Raw genomic sequence first — 17,185 nt, forward strand, 5'->3', positions numbered from 1 at the left:
CGACTATGATACTTTTTTCTTCTTCTCTTTTCATCCTTGAATCTTGACAAAGCAGACCTCATATGTATTCCTAAAAGGAAACTTGTAACACTTCTCCTGAGAATATGATGTTCTAAAATATCAAAGGAGAATAAAGCAATTTAATGTGCTTCATAAGTTCCTACCCATGCACATCTTCCTGCTTAGTCATGTGTTAAATCTTCTCACCTAATCACACACCGAAAGTCAGGTTTGACTTCCTAAATGCTTATAACACCTGTCCAGACAGTCTGTGTTTTAACTTATCTGCAGAAAGCACTATGCATGCTTCTTACATACTAGCATGCTCTCATTCCTATGTCCTTAACTAAACAATGCTAGTAACATTTTACATCAGGACCACTGGTTGTTACAAATATATTTACTCTTTACTGTGCTACTATTTTAGCTCCATATTTGCCTTGATGATGCTTTACTGCAAACCATTCCAAGATTCAGTGGTCTTAAATAATAAGCATTTATTTAGTACATGAGTTGGAGGGTCAGTGACTGGCAAGGTTGGGTGGTCCTCCTGGTCTGGGCTGGGCTCACTCACATGTCTAGGTTGGGCTGGCTTTGGACGTAGACTGACCTTGAAGATGGGCAGCCAAGTTCTGCTCCTTTGTTCTCATCTCTTCTGCTCCAGAAGGCCTTTGCAGGATCCTGGGACATGGCAGAGGAGACAGACCCTAAGGCAAACGTGCAACCTCCACAGGCCCAGACCTGGAATGGGAACATCTCCACTCCGCTGGGTGGTCTCGGCCAAAACAAGCCATCCCAAATTCTAGAACAAGGAGGAGACTGTGAAGGTTTAATTTGAGGGACCACAAGATCACCTGGCCAACGACATAGCTAGGGAAGCTTGAGAAATAGCAGCATTGAAGCAACCAGTCCATCCCAGCTACCAATGAAGGATTTTAATTCAACCCAAGGGCCCCCAGATTATAAAAAGGCCAACATCATTTTGTAGTAATAAAACCCCATGGTAAAGAATATAACTGGTAAAATATTAACCTGAAAACCAGAGTCTTAATATATGTGTTAAAAAATCATCTTCAGTCTTTTATTTACACTGGAATGCCTCATCACAGTTGATGTGTGCAGCACATTCACCGTTTGCCAGCTCTGTCCCAAGAGGTTTCCAAACATTAACTCATTTAATCTTCATAACACGCCCGCTATTAGATCTACACCACCTCAGGCACATGCGGCTTCTCCATCCCCCTTCCTGCCCATGAAGGCAAGATGCGTTATACATGGAAAATAAAGAGCTATGTCAAAATAGATCAAGACCAATTTCCGTTCACCTAAAGTCTGTCCACTGAATGTTTATTTTTCTGTCCGAAGAAATCAGTTCATTTACATTTTCTGTAAACTTAGTTAACAATCAGGTTTTCATCTTTTTTTTTTTTTTTTTCCAATTAGGCTATAACTAGATAGGTAGAAAATAAAAAATATGCACTTTTTAACTGTGAAGTAAATACATTGTAGAATGGGCTGCCAAAAGCACAATGGCATTTCATTTCATTTTTCAAGGTACCATTTGCAAATGTGCTTCACATGTTTAATACCTTCCTCCAATGAAGAAGAAACAATAAACAGGAAAGCATCAAAATGGGTAAAAAAAATCCTTGAAAATCACCAGGCGTTATCAGAGGCAGTATTATAATCATCATACAAATGGTGTCAAATGTAGCCTTATCGAAATTGAAAAAAATAATGGCAACCACAAAGCCCAAAATCTTCATGATGTTCTGTTGCTTGTTCTACATTACGAATGTATTAATCTCATGCTACCTTTCTAAAAATGCTTCTACCTATGGAAAAAGATATGCCAAGAATAGTATCAGGTTATTTTTCTGGTTCCTTTTTGTAGACACTATTCCTTTTCGTAAGTCAATTATAAAACTCGGCACTGCCAAGTGTGTTACTAAATTATATGACTGTGATCTCCATCAAAGAACAGACTACACTTGTGGAAGACGGATTGACTGTAGGAAGTACTTTTAACTTCCTCCATAATTCCATGATCTGATTTCCCCACAGAAGTTTAAACTGCAGCATGTATGTACATTCAGACTTCTTATAGCAAATGAGTTGTCAGATTGCATATTTGTATATGTTAAGGAATATTTGTCAGAATTTAGGCAAATAATCTCTCTCTTTTAAATATTAACTTTATTGTACAACTTGAAATTCTTAGATGACTTGTTAATCATGCTTAGATTAACGAGCTTTTTTTTTAGCGTATCTTTGTTTATATTCCTAACCATACCATTTAAGATCTTTAGAAACTAAACATTTTCCCAAGTATTTTATAATGAATATGTATAGTTTTCATAATCAGAAAAATAGACTAAGTGTACCATTTTAACTGTGAAATCTGGGAATTGAATCGTGTTTAACCCTCACAATTTATTTCCATTTTTAAAAATGTTACGCTCAAAGGAAACGTAGGGCCCCACGCTCGGGTCTACACGGGCCACAATGCCAGCAAATGTTCTTCCCGAGCGGAATGTTCTTCCCATTCCGAGATCAAAGGAGTGGACGGCATTGAAGATCTCATTCCTTACCCTAAAGTGGAACCACAATGCCAGATAACCCCACGTTTCCTCTGAGGATGTGGATATTCTATTTTCCAGTTCTTTGAAACTGCCTCACCCTGTCTGTCGTTGGATGATGAACGTGGTCTAAATAGCAGTGAGCCGGTCCAAGCCTTGGCTGGGGGCCTTGGTGTTTCGCTTGCTCTCTCTCATACCCTCTGCTGCCATCACTACAGGAAAATGCCCAGCCTTGGAGAATGAGAGGTGCGAGCATCCACCTGGTCTCCTGGGAAATGCCCGCCTCAATGGGCCAACAGCCAGCGGACACTCAGGCCGGTGAGGGAAGGCGACACATTCAGCAGGGCTCCCCCAGCCGCTGTCCCCAGACGCAAGCACAATTCGTGTTTGACGCTGTTTGGCACTGAAGGTTCCTGGCTGTTTGTTACACAGCCTCATGAAAGAAAAGATTATTGATATATCAGCATAGTGTTAGTGAGTCCGAGTTTTGAAACGCAGGATAAATGAGTCTTTGCATAAATGAAAGCTTTACATAGCCTTCAAAGGCCAAGTCTCAAAGCTTATAACCTAATCAGAGTGGATCGTTTTAATCATTTTTTATGAATAGAAATCATATGGGTGTTTTAAATGTATATGCACCTAACACTTTCCAGTTATTAAGAATAGTCTTTGATAAATATTTTCTCTCCCTTTTGACAAGACCATTCACAGCATATGTCGAGACATAAACGGCCATATTTTGCATGTGTTTTTTTGTTGTTGTTGTTAGCCTTACAGAAAAGAAATGCCTAGAACTGAGGGTTTATCAATCAGTCTCCAATCCTTTTGAAAAGGACAACCAATTACTAGTGTAGGAGGCATACAGAGGCCTCTGCTGTAGTGGCAACAACTGTCTTGGCAACTAAAGAGACTCTCATTTGGAATCCCAGCTTTTTAGTTAATCTTCACATAAGTCAATACAATTATCTCAGCTGTATTTGCCTCACTTGTAAAATGAGAGTAACGAAATCACATATAGAAGAAGTATCACGTACCACATTATTCCACGCAACTGCACACTTACATCCGTTTACTTTACACGCAAGGGTTCTGTCAATTTCCAAGCACTTCGTTAACGTAAGTTATGATCATGGTACCGCCCTGTCAAACATTTCAAGCAACCTTTGCCTCGCCTATCAATTTTCTTTTCATTATGATTTGAGCTCTATTTATTTGGTTTAATGTATTTAATTATATGATAGCGATCACTAGCTCCTTCTCCTTTCCTCAGATCTTGACACTACTGACCAGGGACAAAGTGCCCCATTGACAGTCACGCTCTGGAGTGGGAAGGGCAGTGAGAGACCCGAGACCACAGGATGGGGAAGAAATAGCCCAGCTCAGGCTACCGGGTTGGAGAACTGTCAGAGAGTGATTGCCGACATGCAGATTTCTGATCTACATTTAATGTAGAAGCTGACTGTTCTGTATCTGACGTTTTATTTAGAGTCTTATGAAGTCACTTAGGCCAATTGATCATAGCCGCCTGCCCCCCCTCAGTTACCTGGACATATGTCTTGTGTGCTGGAATCAAAACTAATTCTGAATGCATATCCTGAAAACATGGGACACTTACTCAGATTTCGCTCTTGGGTGTCATTGGTCTTTTAATTATTTTCTATCAATAGACTGACCTTAGATTTACTTGTCAAAAAAAGTAAGGTCATTTTATGACCACTTTCATTCCAATTTCCTAGATGTCTTTTCTGATTAGAAAAACCTATAAACTATGTAGCTTTGAATTTATAGAACCATTATTCCTGAAGGTTTTGCTGTCCTTCGCACTCAGAGATGGTCCCACTGACCCGGGATGGCAGAGCCTGTGATTGCAGCTCCAGGGGTCATCAATCCATTTGTTCCTCTGCATCTCCATCTCTCCATGTTATCCTGTCACCCCACAAAGCACCTGCATGCAACCCAGTCAACAGAGTCCATCCATAGAGTCCCGTCTGTTCAGCTGGTTGTTTCCAGCTTTTTGACCGTGACCCACTGTGGGAAGCTCATCGTAACTAGCAATGCAAATGACACACTTACACATGTGCACACACACACAGCACTTCAAAAAGCAACACTTCATTAACTATGATACTTCTATCGCATTTTAATTCCAGCTCTTTTTAACTTTTGCAGAAAGAGTTTATATGCATTCAACTGATTACTATTCACATTTAGAAAAAACTACATTGGTCTCGTGCGTGGTAATAGAACTGCAGGGTGTACTGAGCCTCAGTTCTCCACACAGTAATTTTTCACTACCATCAAAAAGCATCAGTGGCATCCTAAAGTGAATGTTAGTCTTGGCTCACAGCCTGCAGGTGGCTGAGTGGGCCAGCGAGGGGCTGGTCTGGCTGGAGGCTCAGGCCCCTACAGTGAGCTGCGGGTTGTTCTGTGCACCCATCTGCAGCTCTGCATGTCAGGGGCTGGCTGGGAGCCAGTCTAGAAGGGCCAGAGCTGGGAGAGTGGAGAAATGGGCTCTGTCCTCCACCTTGATAACCCAGATATATTCTTGGAATCACGGGAAAAGTCGAGAGAAACAGAAGGATTTCTCAAGTGCGTTTTAAGGCCTCCCTTTCCTTTATGTCTCCTAACAGCTCCTTGGATACAATGTCACAAATCTTGGCCTGAGCAAGAGTGTGCAAGTGGGAGCCAGGGTGAGAAATTGGCGTCATTCCCGTCATCTATCACAGAGTTTCATCAGGAAACCAGCTGTGACTTTCCGTGCAGTGTACCATCCTAAGCCAAACAAGCTACAAGCAGACGCTCGGTGGTCTCCTCAGTGCTCTGGAAAGAAGCGTTCCAGTGGCTGTGTCTCTGTGGAACGTGTCACGGAAGTCAACCTTTTACGTTGGTCAATGTCTTGAATAAATGGGGAGAGGAAGAGGAGATTCTAAATGCCTTAACTGTGGAAGAAAATACCGTGTATATTAACCATGATGTGGCTTAAAAATAAAGACGTTATTTTAATTGACGCACTGGATAGGGAAGACACTTCCAAAACTCAAATAGCCCTAGTACAGCAAAAGAAGTGGATGGAGAATCCAATTTCACACCATTGAAGCTAAAAGATATTTTTCTTCCCTAGCAACCACTAGCAACTGCAAATATCTATTTCTCTGGTATATTATAAAAAATAGCTACAAACAGGTCTCGGCATCCCTGGCCAGGTCAGAATATTTTTGATTCAAACTTAGCAATGAAGAATTATTTTACCAATATACACGCTATTTTTTACATTGATTTTACCAACTATTAAGACATGCAATTGTTGTGGCAAAATTCTATTCAAATTTCTTTTCCAGAAATACTTTTGTTATCTAAAATTGATACGGTGTGATCTTATGTTTGTCATCTTTTCATATCATGGGCTATCTCCATTACTTGCAATTTTCATAAAATGAGAATATCACTTTTTTAATGCATGGTAAGTAAAAGTGGAAAACAAAATATAAAAATGTTTGGAGCTGTATGAATTCAAACAATACATTTTTCATACAACTTGCTTTAAAAACTAAGGCAGAGATGTGGCTATGGCTGTCAGTTATTGAATAATAGAGCATGAATTTAACTATCAGAGGTCTGTATTTTATGAGATCACCAAGCTGTGTTGAAGCGTCTGAAGATGAGCATTGATGAATCCTCTCAGCAGCCTAAGGAACATCCCGGCCATTGGAAAAATGCCAGGAAATGGGTTTGAATCTACAGGGGCTCTCAATATTTACTTGAAGAGCTCCAACATAAAACAACTGAGGAATGTTTACAGCGACCTTTCGGAAACAGCGTGGAGCTCTGGAAAATCTCTTTGAAAATGAGACACATTTGGTTATAATCCCCAACAACGTTACCGAGTAATGGTTTGAACTTTGGGACATTTACTTCTATCCTGATTCCTGATCCCTAATCCATAAGGAATGAAGAAACCTACTTAGAGTGCTGGCATGTTATGTATGCAAATTGTGTCCTCCAGAAAAGAAACTCAATCCGTAGAACATTTTAAATGAATTTTCTGGAATTAGAGGTAGTCTGGTCAGTGACTCTAGTTTATTCTGTCTGATGGCATTCTATGTTCTGTGATTTCAACTCCAGAACTTGGCATCACAAAGAAATTGCGAACTATAAGGCTGGACTGTGGTGCCAAAGCTAGAAAATTTGATCTAGAAAAAAACAGAAATGAAAGCAAGGGGATAAACACATAAAAATCATCTTATGGGTGCTCCATACTGTCAGCGTGAATGTCCTGACCTCTTCAGTGGGATGGGCTGGTCAGCCTCAGGCTGGAATCCTTCGTAAGGCTTTGTCTGTGGTAATTAAAAATGACTGACTTTCTTAACGATGACATTATATTCCTAATTTTATTTTTGTGTAAACAACTTAGAAAACTAAGTCATAAAAAGTTTTTTTGTTCTTGTTCATTCTAGTGGAAAAACCAGGAAATTTGTGAGCCGACCAACCTGGATTTGAATTCTGTTTCTGAAAATAAGTAATTATGTGAGTCACTCATTCTCTGAGCTTGAGTTTCTGCATCTGTAAACTAAGGATGATATGTGAGTTTTGCTTCTTTCCCTAAGACAAGTTATGCAAACTGATAAGAGCACAGTAGACCCTTAATTAATGTGTTTGCTTTTTTAGTAGTTCTTAATTCTTCAATTTCCATAAGAATTTAGATTAAAAGATGTAGTTTTGCTCAGATGATGCCAAAATCATATGTGTATCTTTTTAAAACTTAGTGTCAAATATGGTTATGTAGTCAGTGAATTCAGCAAGAATAAAAATGACAGTGAAACAAATACAGTTTCCTTCATGTAAAAATGTGTGCAGTTTCCTTCATGTAAAATGTTAATTTTCCTGGAATTCCCGTTTGTGAAACTCCTTATTTAGATGTCTTTTAGAAAAATGCAATACCCCAAATGACTGCCATTTTCTTTAGTAAGTTCCCATTTTTCTGTTGTTGTTTGTGATTGCTGGGCCTCTAAGTTAGTGTTTTATATAGCCTTCGCCTTGGATCTTCCTTGTGTCAATCCTCTAAACCTGTCAAAAATAACTTAACCTGTTTTATTGTTCCCATAAATTCATATGTAACCAGTAGCTAAATCCAATTTGTGTCAATCTGTCTTCTTTGTGGCCTATTCTAAATCTCCCAGCGTGTTTCACAAAAGTAGAATCCTATTAACACCAAATAACCAGCTCTGTATTTTATTCAATAATTATTATAGACCTTCCAGTGTCACAAGCAGAAAGGATCCTGATCTCACCACAGATATATTACAGCAAGAATTCCCAGACTCATGATTCTGAGTGTGTGTGTGCATGCGCTGTGGAGGTCCAGAGTGCTTTACAGATGTTTATATACATACTGCCTTTGCTTCAAATTTAGATTATTCCCAACACCACGTAAAATCATTTGACAAGGAACTTGCAGATATTATGGAGTAGAAAATGGCTCCACATTATAAAAATAAATAATTTAAAATTGGTAATTGAATATATATGTGTGTATGTGTGTGTGTGTGTGTGTATATATATATATATATATATATTTTTTTTTTTTTTTTTTTTGAGACAGAGTCTTGCTCTGTCGCCCAGGCTGGAGTGCAGTGACATAATCTTGGCTCACTGCAAGCTCTGCCTCCCGGGTTCATGCCATTCTCCTTCCTCAGCCTCCCGAGTAGCTGGAACTACAGGTGCCTGTCACCATGCCCAGCTAATTTTTTGTATTTTTAGTAAAGTCAGGGTTTCACCGTGTTAGCCAGGATGGTCTAGATCTCCTGACCTTGTGATCCACCCGCCTCGGCCTCCCAAAGTGCTGGGATTACAAGCGTGAGCCACCGCGCCCAGGCTTGTAATTGAATATTAAGTGTCACAAAATAAGATGAGAGTTGAAAAAAATATTTAATTGAGGGATATGATTTGACTTATTTGATTGACACGACCTCAAGGGGATACCATATTTGACATACAGTACAGATGAAAGTCCTTGCATGTGACCATCTAATTTACATTAAAGGGACATCAAATGCATAATCTAACAGTCTGAGTTCTGCTTTGCATATTGTCTAATGACAATTGCAAATTGACTTTTTTTTCAATAAGAGAAAAATGACAATTTTTATTCAATAAGAGAGTTTCAGGTTGGATTAGTCAATACACTTAACTATAGAATGCTTAAAAACAAAACTGTTATTACTTTTGAATTTATTACAACTTAGAGTCTTGAATTTATTACAACTTAAACTCTTATGTTTATTACAACATGAAACTTATGTTTTAATAGTATTATTAATAAATATATTTTGCATTATGCTTTGCAGACATATCGTCATATTTAATGAGCATAAGAATTGTGCCATGAAGACGTTATTCTTATAAATTTAGGACATCCAGAAAGATGTGTTTTCTATTAAACGATTCAATCTTTTAATCATATTATTTAATTTTAAAATATCAGATTAAATTTCATTATCAAATACTAAGTTTTACAGGTAGTCAGTAGGAAGACCAAATTCTGCCCATCTTCTGTCTGACTTATAGAATCAAAATTCCCAAAATATGAATTAATCATTATTTAATCACAAAACTATGACTTCAGAAAAATAGATATTTGTTCATTATTAATATTTTGGATGAAATTAAGTTACCATGATTATGTCAAAAATGTTCTAATACATGAGATGATCAATTAGTCGAAATTGTGAGTTTGCATGAAGTGCATTGTCCCAGGGATAGCTTGCCTTGATACAGCTGGAAACAGTAGGAGGAATGTGGTTCCAACAAACTGTGTTTGTGTCCATTGCTGCATCACACATCACCACACACTTACCACTTACAGCAGCAGCCATTTACTAAGCCACAGAGTTCAGTTACCCAGGGGCTCAGCTGGGTTCACTGCTCAGGATCTGACAAGCAAAATCAGCCTGGTCAGCTGAGCTAGCCTTGCGTCTGAGGGTTTCAACATTGTCAACATCTGTAACATTTCATTACATGTGACAGACACAGTCTTGAGTCAATTTGATTTCCACTTGTGTCTGTATTTGGAGACATATCCTTACAAATGTTATCAATTTTCTTGCCATCTCATAATGGCTTCCAAATAAAATATTCATATACTTAAGGGAATAGTGATAATATAGTTAGTTTTGCTTTAGAACAGCACCCACAATGTACATTCCTGAGTACGTAAATGCTTCATATACGAAGAACGAACTTTGATAAGAACTACAATGGACTTTTCATCAGATATCATGCAAACAAAAATACAGCAGTGAGAGATATTTAGATAGTTAAGTACTGAAAGAAAAAAAAGCCTTCGAACTAGAGTTTTACGTCCGTTGAAATTACCCTTGAAAAATGAAGCATGAGTTTTTCTCAGAAAAGCGAAAACAGAAGGAATCTATCGCTAATAACACCACTTAAATTAACTTTATCTAACTGACATTTACAGAATATTTCATCCACCAACAGAATACACGTCCTTCCAAGCTCGCATGGAACATATTCCAAGACAGACAGACCACATTATGAGTCACAGCACTCACCTAAACAAATGTAAAATAATATAAAGCTTCCAAAGTATATGCTCAGGTCATAATAAAATGAACCTAGAGATCAATAACAGAAATAGAGACTAAAATTTTAAATACTAGGAAAGTAAACAACATACTAATAAGTAATACTTGGGTCAAGAAAAATTTCAAGGTAAATTCTAGAAATATCCAGACTAAGTAAAAATGAAATTACTACATATCAAAATTAGTGGAGTACAGTTAAAGCACTGCTTAGAGGAAAATTTATGAAATTAAATGCACATATTTGAAGAGAAGAAAGGCCTAAAATCAAGAAACTAAACATCCATTCTATGGAACTAGAGAAAGAGGAGAACTGCAACTCTGAATTAAGCAGAAGAAAACGAATGTACAAATTAGAGCAGAAATAAGGTGGAAAAAAAGTATAATATTGAAAAATCAATGAAAACAAAAGCTGATTCTTTGAAAAAATCAATAAAATTAATACATCTCCAACCAGAATAATCAACAATAACAGAAAAAAAAAATCTCAGCTGGGCTTCTCTTGACGTGGGAGTCTCCCCATGCCTAGCTGCTATGTGTTTATAATCAATAGTATGTGTGCTGACGATTTTGGAAGGGACCCTTAGAACCAGGTATCAGCAGCCTCCCTGCCTTCCTAGACAAGGTGCAGGGATTGTAAGTCATCTTTTTCTTGGCTTGCCAGGTCACTGTGATGTACAGTAGGTTTTGTAGGGGGCATGTTGAAAGCGAGGAAGGAAAGGATGCTGGGCTTCTACGGTTTTCTCCATCTGGGAGTCCTGTCAGCCACACACCCTCTGTCTTCGCTGGCATTCCTGAGTCCCAGGCACTCTGTGTCTCTGCAAGTAAACAGTTTCTCTTTTTGCATCTTCTCCTCCTCCACTTACTTGCAACCGGTGATGCTCAAATAAGGTCCACAAGTTGGCAAACCATGAGTTATTGCTCTAGGATGGAATGAGGCCAGATATTTAGGGAAACAACTGAGAATTTTCTATAGCAATTTCACAGACTAATTTTATGTCTATTGGATGTAATAATAAAAATGCTGTTCCTGAATTTTTATGTCATTTTCTTTTTCCACTATTTCCATTTTGTTATATTGGACAAAAGTATTGATCTGCAAGAGACTGAAAAGTAAAAATGAAATAAAACACACATTGAAACAAAACGAAAGTAGCTTTCTCCATGAATACTTTGAGTGTATGGCTTCAGTCTAGAATCCTTTAAGAATATCTTTATCTACAGAAATTGGTTTACGAACATATTTATCTACAGAAATTGGTTTACATCCTACATATGTTTGATGCTTAAGCTTCTTTTCCTTGTGTTAGGTTTATGCTTAAACATAGTTCAATCTGTCTTCCTGAACCAGCAATTCAGTTCTTATCTCTGTGTGTGTGTGTGTGTGTGTGTGTGTGTGTGTGTGTGGTGGTGGTGGTGGTGGTGGTGGTCAGGGTTTTAGAAACTTTTTTTTATTCATAGTGTGTCTAACAACATAACATTTGTATAAACGTGTCTTTAGAAAGTGCTTGGATTCCAGAAAACTGCAGCAAAGCATTCGGTGTAAAGAGACAGTAAATAGGATTGCAGTGATGAGCTGCCAATTCTCTCTATATTCTAGGACCTAAGTCTGAGTGTCTGGAACCTGCAACAATGTTAAAGCCTGGCTCTTCACTGTGGTGCAGTAGCTGATACATCGTTTAATACTTCAGTTTTCCAGTTCCTGAATTTCTAGCTCTATTTCCCTTTCCTCCTGTGCTTACTTACATTTACTTGTTAATGTAAGCACATCAAAGCTCCCATCTTCTTGCTGAAATCTTCCACAATCATACTTGCACCAAAGATTCCAACAAATACAGGTGTATATCTAGTTATTTGATGTAAGTATATTATAGCTAGAATTTAAATATTTCAGGAGAGAGACGATTGTGGTTTTTTTTTTTTTTTCATACCTTGAATGGAGTGAATGTCTGATTATATTCACTCATTGAGCCAGAATAACAAGATTGAACATTCATTTAGGAGTGCAGTGATCTCAGTTCCATGAATTCTATCACTTTAAATTGATGACATTACTCAACTTCACGAAACTTTTTTTCTCATCCACAGAATGGAGATATTGAAATATTAACTGGTACTATTAAAATTAAAATTCTCTTTTGCAACAAATTAAAAAATAATATTACACTAAACATATGCATTATTAGTGGGAGAGGTAGTCTCGGTTCTTATTTTACTAATAATATATTTCACCTTCTCAATGAATCAGTGAGCTGTGATTGCTAAGGTGCAAACCAGGCCACAGGCTTCCATGTGTCCTTGGACAAACTCGATCCTTGCTTGCAAAGCACAATTGCGGCCATGGTCAGGCTTTTGAATGAAGGACAGCAGGAGGCAGAAGACGTCGGAACTTGGTGTTCCTATTTCCATATCAATACTGAGGCTCTTTCAACGATAAGGAACTTCAAATTAATGCTGGGGTCAGGGATCTAAAATCCTATAGAAATGTCTGCATAAATCTTATTTAACTCAATCAATATTACATAATATCAAAGTTTAAAAAGTTAGTTAATAGCTTTCTGAAATGTTCCCAACTGAATTTAGGGAGATAACGGGTGACAAAAGATGGGCAGTAGAGAGAGAGTCAGGAGGAGGAAGGGCACCTTAGGGAGAACATAGCTTGTGATTCAAAATATTTCTTTTTAAATACAATTTAGGATGGAGAAAAAATCTTTCTTATATAAAAAATACATTTATATACATAGATATATGTGTCTGTATATACGTATAATTGAGTTTGTATTTTAATTTTCTTATAATAATCACCTATAAATTCAGATTAATTGAAGAAGAGAATAGAATCATTGAACATTTGAGTTAGATAATTTTTCAAAGATCTGTAATATTATTATATATAAAATTAAGACATGATAAACTAAAATGTTTCCCTAATTCCTAATTTTTAGACAAGCTTTAATAAAGAGATAAGAATGATAAGTAATTAACATACCACTATTTTTACATAAATAGAGCCTTCCAAATGCTTCTACAAACAATTGTTTTCTTTGTTTAGGTAAGTGTATTAATAAAGTCTTGTTTATATTATTAATTATCAGAGTAAAATCTTTATTCACACATGGAAGAACAGCAACACCCTCTGAGTCTGAATTTCTGGGTTAACTCTATATCAGAATTTACAAATCAAATTAATCAGAATTTATCACATTAACATTTGCTAATTACATCATGGACACCCATCTTTCATTTCAAATATGGTTATGAGAATGTAATTGCAAAGAAATAATCATTTCTGGATCTTAAAATGCCAGGCTAAGTTATTTGAAACCTTCCTGTAGCTTTTAAATACTCCCAAATAAAACATTTTTAATGTTCAGATGAGCACAAAAGACAAAGGAAGAAATCCCCAATGTTTCATAAGTAAAGGTAAAATAGGCCGGGCGCGGTGGCTCACGCCTGTCATCCCAGCACTTTGGGAGGCTGAGGCGGGCGGATCACGAGGTCAGAAGATCGAGACCATCCTGGCTAACACGGTGAAACCCCGTCTCTACTAAAAATACAAAAAACTAACCGGGCGAGGTGGCGGGCGCCTGTAGTCCCAGCTACTCGGGAGGCTGAGGCAGGAGAATGGCGTGAACCCGGGAGGCGGAGCTTGCAGTGAGCCGAGATCGAGTCCCTGCACTCCAGCCTGGGCGACAGAGAGAAACTCCATCTCAAAAATAAAAAAAATAAAAAAAATTTTTAAAAAAGGTAAAATGCTGCAGGTGGTCTGAGGGGGAAAGGTACCTGGATGGACAGGGTGGGTTGCTGGGAATACTATTTCCAGGGCTGGTGTTTTGTTGTCTGAGGGACAAGGAACAGAGCCCTGGGCCCAGAGGGAGAACTATGCCGGGCACCGGAGAGCCGTTCCATATATATCAATACTTCTGAAGATGTGGTGGTGGGACTGGAACTGAAGCCCAAGACGCTATGAGGTAGGAGGCAGGACTTGACTCTGGAGGGGGGGCTGGGACACTGGACCAAATTGAGGACTAGGTAGAACAGGTCCCAGATGAAGCAGTTTTCCGTAAAACACACCCACCAGGGTGCCATGTCAGTTTGCCATTGCCATGGTAACACCAGAAAGTTACCGCCCGCTTCCATGGACACAACCCTACTGCTGGGGTCCTGGGCATTTCTCATAACTGCCATTTGATTTGCATATAGGTAAAAGTGGGCATGAATATGCGTGCAGACCCTCCTCTGAGCTGCTCTCTGGATGCACGGCCTGTGGGGCAGCCCTGCTCTGCCAGGAGCGGGATCTCTGCCAGGGCTGAGCACAGCTGCATCAGTCAAAGCTGCTGTTGAACACCATTGCCTCGCCTTTGAATTCTTTCTGGGGCTAAGCCAAGAACCCTCCGGACTAAGCCTCAATCTGGGGGCTGGCCTGTCCTGCAGCACCTGTATTCATCCAGGACTGTGGAGGATGATACTGTCAGCAAAATGGTGACAGGGAAAAGCTAATCTCCATATCAATACAGGAGTCAAACAGGAAAGTGTGTCTGACGGCCTAGGCTCTGAGTGAAAATAAATAAAAAATTAGTAAACTGCCTTTAAGAAAATCAGTCTTGAACTTCCCTCAAGGGGAGAATCTAAATATGTATCCATGTGAGGCAAGAGTCTGATTAATGTAAAAAGTTAGCAGTGGGCAATATACCTTACAAAGCAAATGCAAAATACAAAACCTGCCTGGGTGACCATTCTCCTGGGATTTACAGGGAAGAAACACCCAACTCGGTGAAGATGAACCCTATGAAATCAACTACAAAGTGCAAAACAGAGGGTAAAAGTCATTCTGTAATGACCATTCTAAACAGTGCTAAAGCGTTTAATGAGAGTGGCCTGGGTGTCCTCCCACCACACCCGTCCCACCACAGCCGCTGTGCGCAGCAGAGCAGAGGGAGGAAGAACTGAGGCAGAGCTGTACACCTGCTGCGTGGAGGGGCTGCGTCCTTCACTTCTGTCTGGGAAGGCGCTTTGCTCTGACCTTCCTCATCAAAACACACAAGTGGAATTCCAGAAAAGTCACCATGTCTGCACAGTGAGAAGTCCAGGGTCTCCTGCCGTTGTCAACATCTGCTGGCCTCTCAGTTTCACTGACTCACCCCTGGTGCTGGTGTGGGCAGACAGACACAAGAGCTGGAGCAAGACTGCAAGATGTCAATGGGATAGTCATGGAGTGACCCGGACTATTTCCAAATGACCAAGCAGAGATTTCCCATGAACCAGGAGACCTGAACCACGTTGCTAGAACCAGCATATAAAAAAGGAGCCTATAATGAGTGGGCTTCCAACCATAGAGGGGAGGCTGGAGCTGAGGGGAACTGGGAGCCATGGCGCCCGAGCAGACCCACCTGTTATGGAATTGTGCAGTGAGAGGCTCCTGAGTGGGCCTGCAGAACTCAGCCATGACCTCCTGAGGACGACAAGGACATGCAACTGATGGAGAGACTCAACAAACAGGATCAGGTGTGGTGGAGACATGTGTCAGTGTCCACTCCGCTGCTCTCCGTCTCAGCATACCTGGAAGGTAAGCCAGAGAAAGCAGCAGCAGAAATGAAAGAGCATGCTACCTATAAAATACATAAAACCATTTTAGATGGTAATACAACAAAATACATTTTAAAAATGACTATGTATGTCAATATAAAAAGAATTTCTAAGAAAAGAACAGAACATTTGGGAAAAGGATGAATTTCAAAATAACAAAACAGAGTTTCTAGAAATAAGTAGTAATCATCGCTGAGTCTGAAAACTCATTGAATGCCAGTGTTCAGAGCAGGACATAGAAACTAAGATTTTAAACACAAAGGAATTGAATATTGGAAATGAGATGCTTATGAACAGGCAGGATAACTGGAGGATGAGAAGGAGAGAACACTGATCATTCAATTCATTGATCCCAAGTTCACTGCACTTGGAATTACTGAGATGTAGGCATGAAACACAATGTTGTGTTCACTATAACATGGTCCCTGGTAATTAAACTGCTGCTACAATCACGGTGATCTTTCAGTTTTACAAGCTGGTAACTAGACATAGGAAGTTAATCCAGACAGAAAATAATAATTGTACTTAGACCTCCTAACTTCCCTTCCATTTGGAGCAAAAGTTGGTGCCCTGCACTTCACTTCCGCTTGCTAAATCTTACATCACAATTTCACCCCCGTGCAACTTAAATCTAGAAGTCTGATTGCAAAATAATACTGCGAATATGGAATTGAGCTTTCCACTACTCTTGGGAAAATTACACATTTAATGTTATGGTCTATTGACTCGAATATGAAAAACCACAATGGGACCATGGATCTACAGTATGGTTTAAAGAGAACTTAATAAGAAATTTATAGTATATTCATAAGCGTTAACCATGGGCTTTTTAAAAGAATTTTTTCTTTGCTATTCATTTCTTTTCTTTCTCATTCTTTTCTTTCCATTTTCAAAGGCAATAAAAGGATCAAGAGAAAATTTCCCATGAAAAATACATGTTTTTATTCTTTAGTTCAATTCTCCTCTTAAAACGTATAAAAGGCAATAGGATTCAGAAAGAAGACAGGAAACACAATGAGTTCTGATTTTTTAATAAGAAGTTATTCTAGCAAAGGAGATAAGAAGAAGAAACTTCAAGTCACCAATGAGGGTAAGTCTCCCAAATCACTGGAGAGCTCAGGTTTTAGAAGAATAACTCAAAAAAGTGAACGAGGAGGTTACTCAATCAAGGGCAGTTTCAAAAAGTGGTGCAAACCTGTAAGATGTGTCAGAAAGACTAATGAATTATATCAAATTAAAACCCAGAAAGAGCTGATACTTGCAAAAAGCACTGATAATGACCCAAGTGTGATTTTAAAAAAAGAACTAAAGCTTTTGAAGAGACATTAAAAAGAAAAAGAAAAGAAAAAGTGATTCCATTATTAGGGTTTATATAACTTAACTGAATGAAAAAAATTGCTTAATACAATATAAAGTTTATAT

The sequence above is a fragment of the Macaca thibetana genome, chromosome 9 (assembly GCF_024542745.1).
Source record: "Macaca thibetana thibetana isolate TM-01 chromosome 9, ASM2454274v1, whole genome shotgun sequence".
NCBI classification, from domain to species: domain Eukaryota; kingdom Metazoa; phylum Chordata; class Mammalia; order Primates; family Cercopithecidae; genus Macaca; species Macaca thibetana.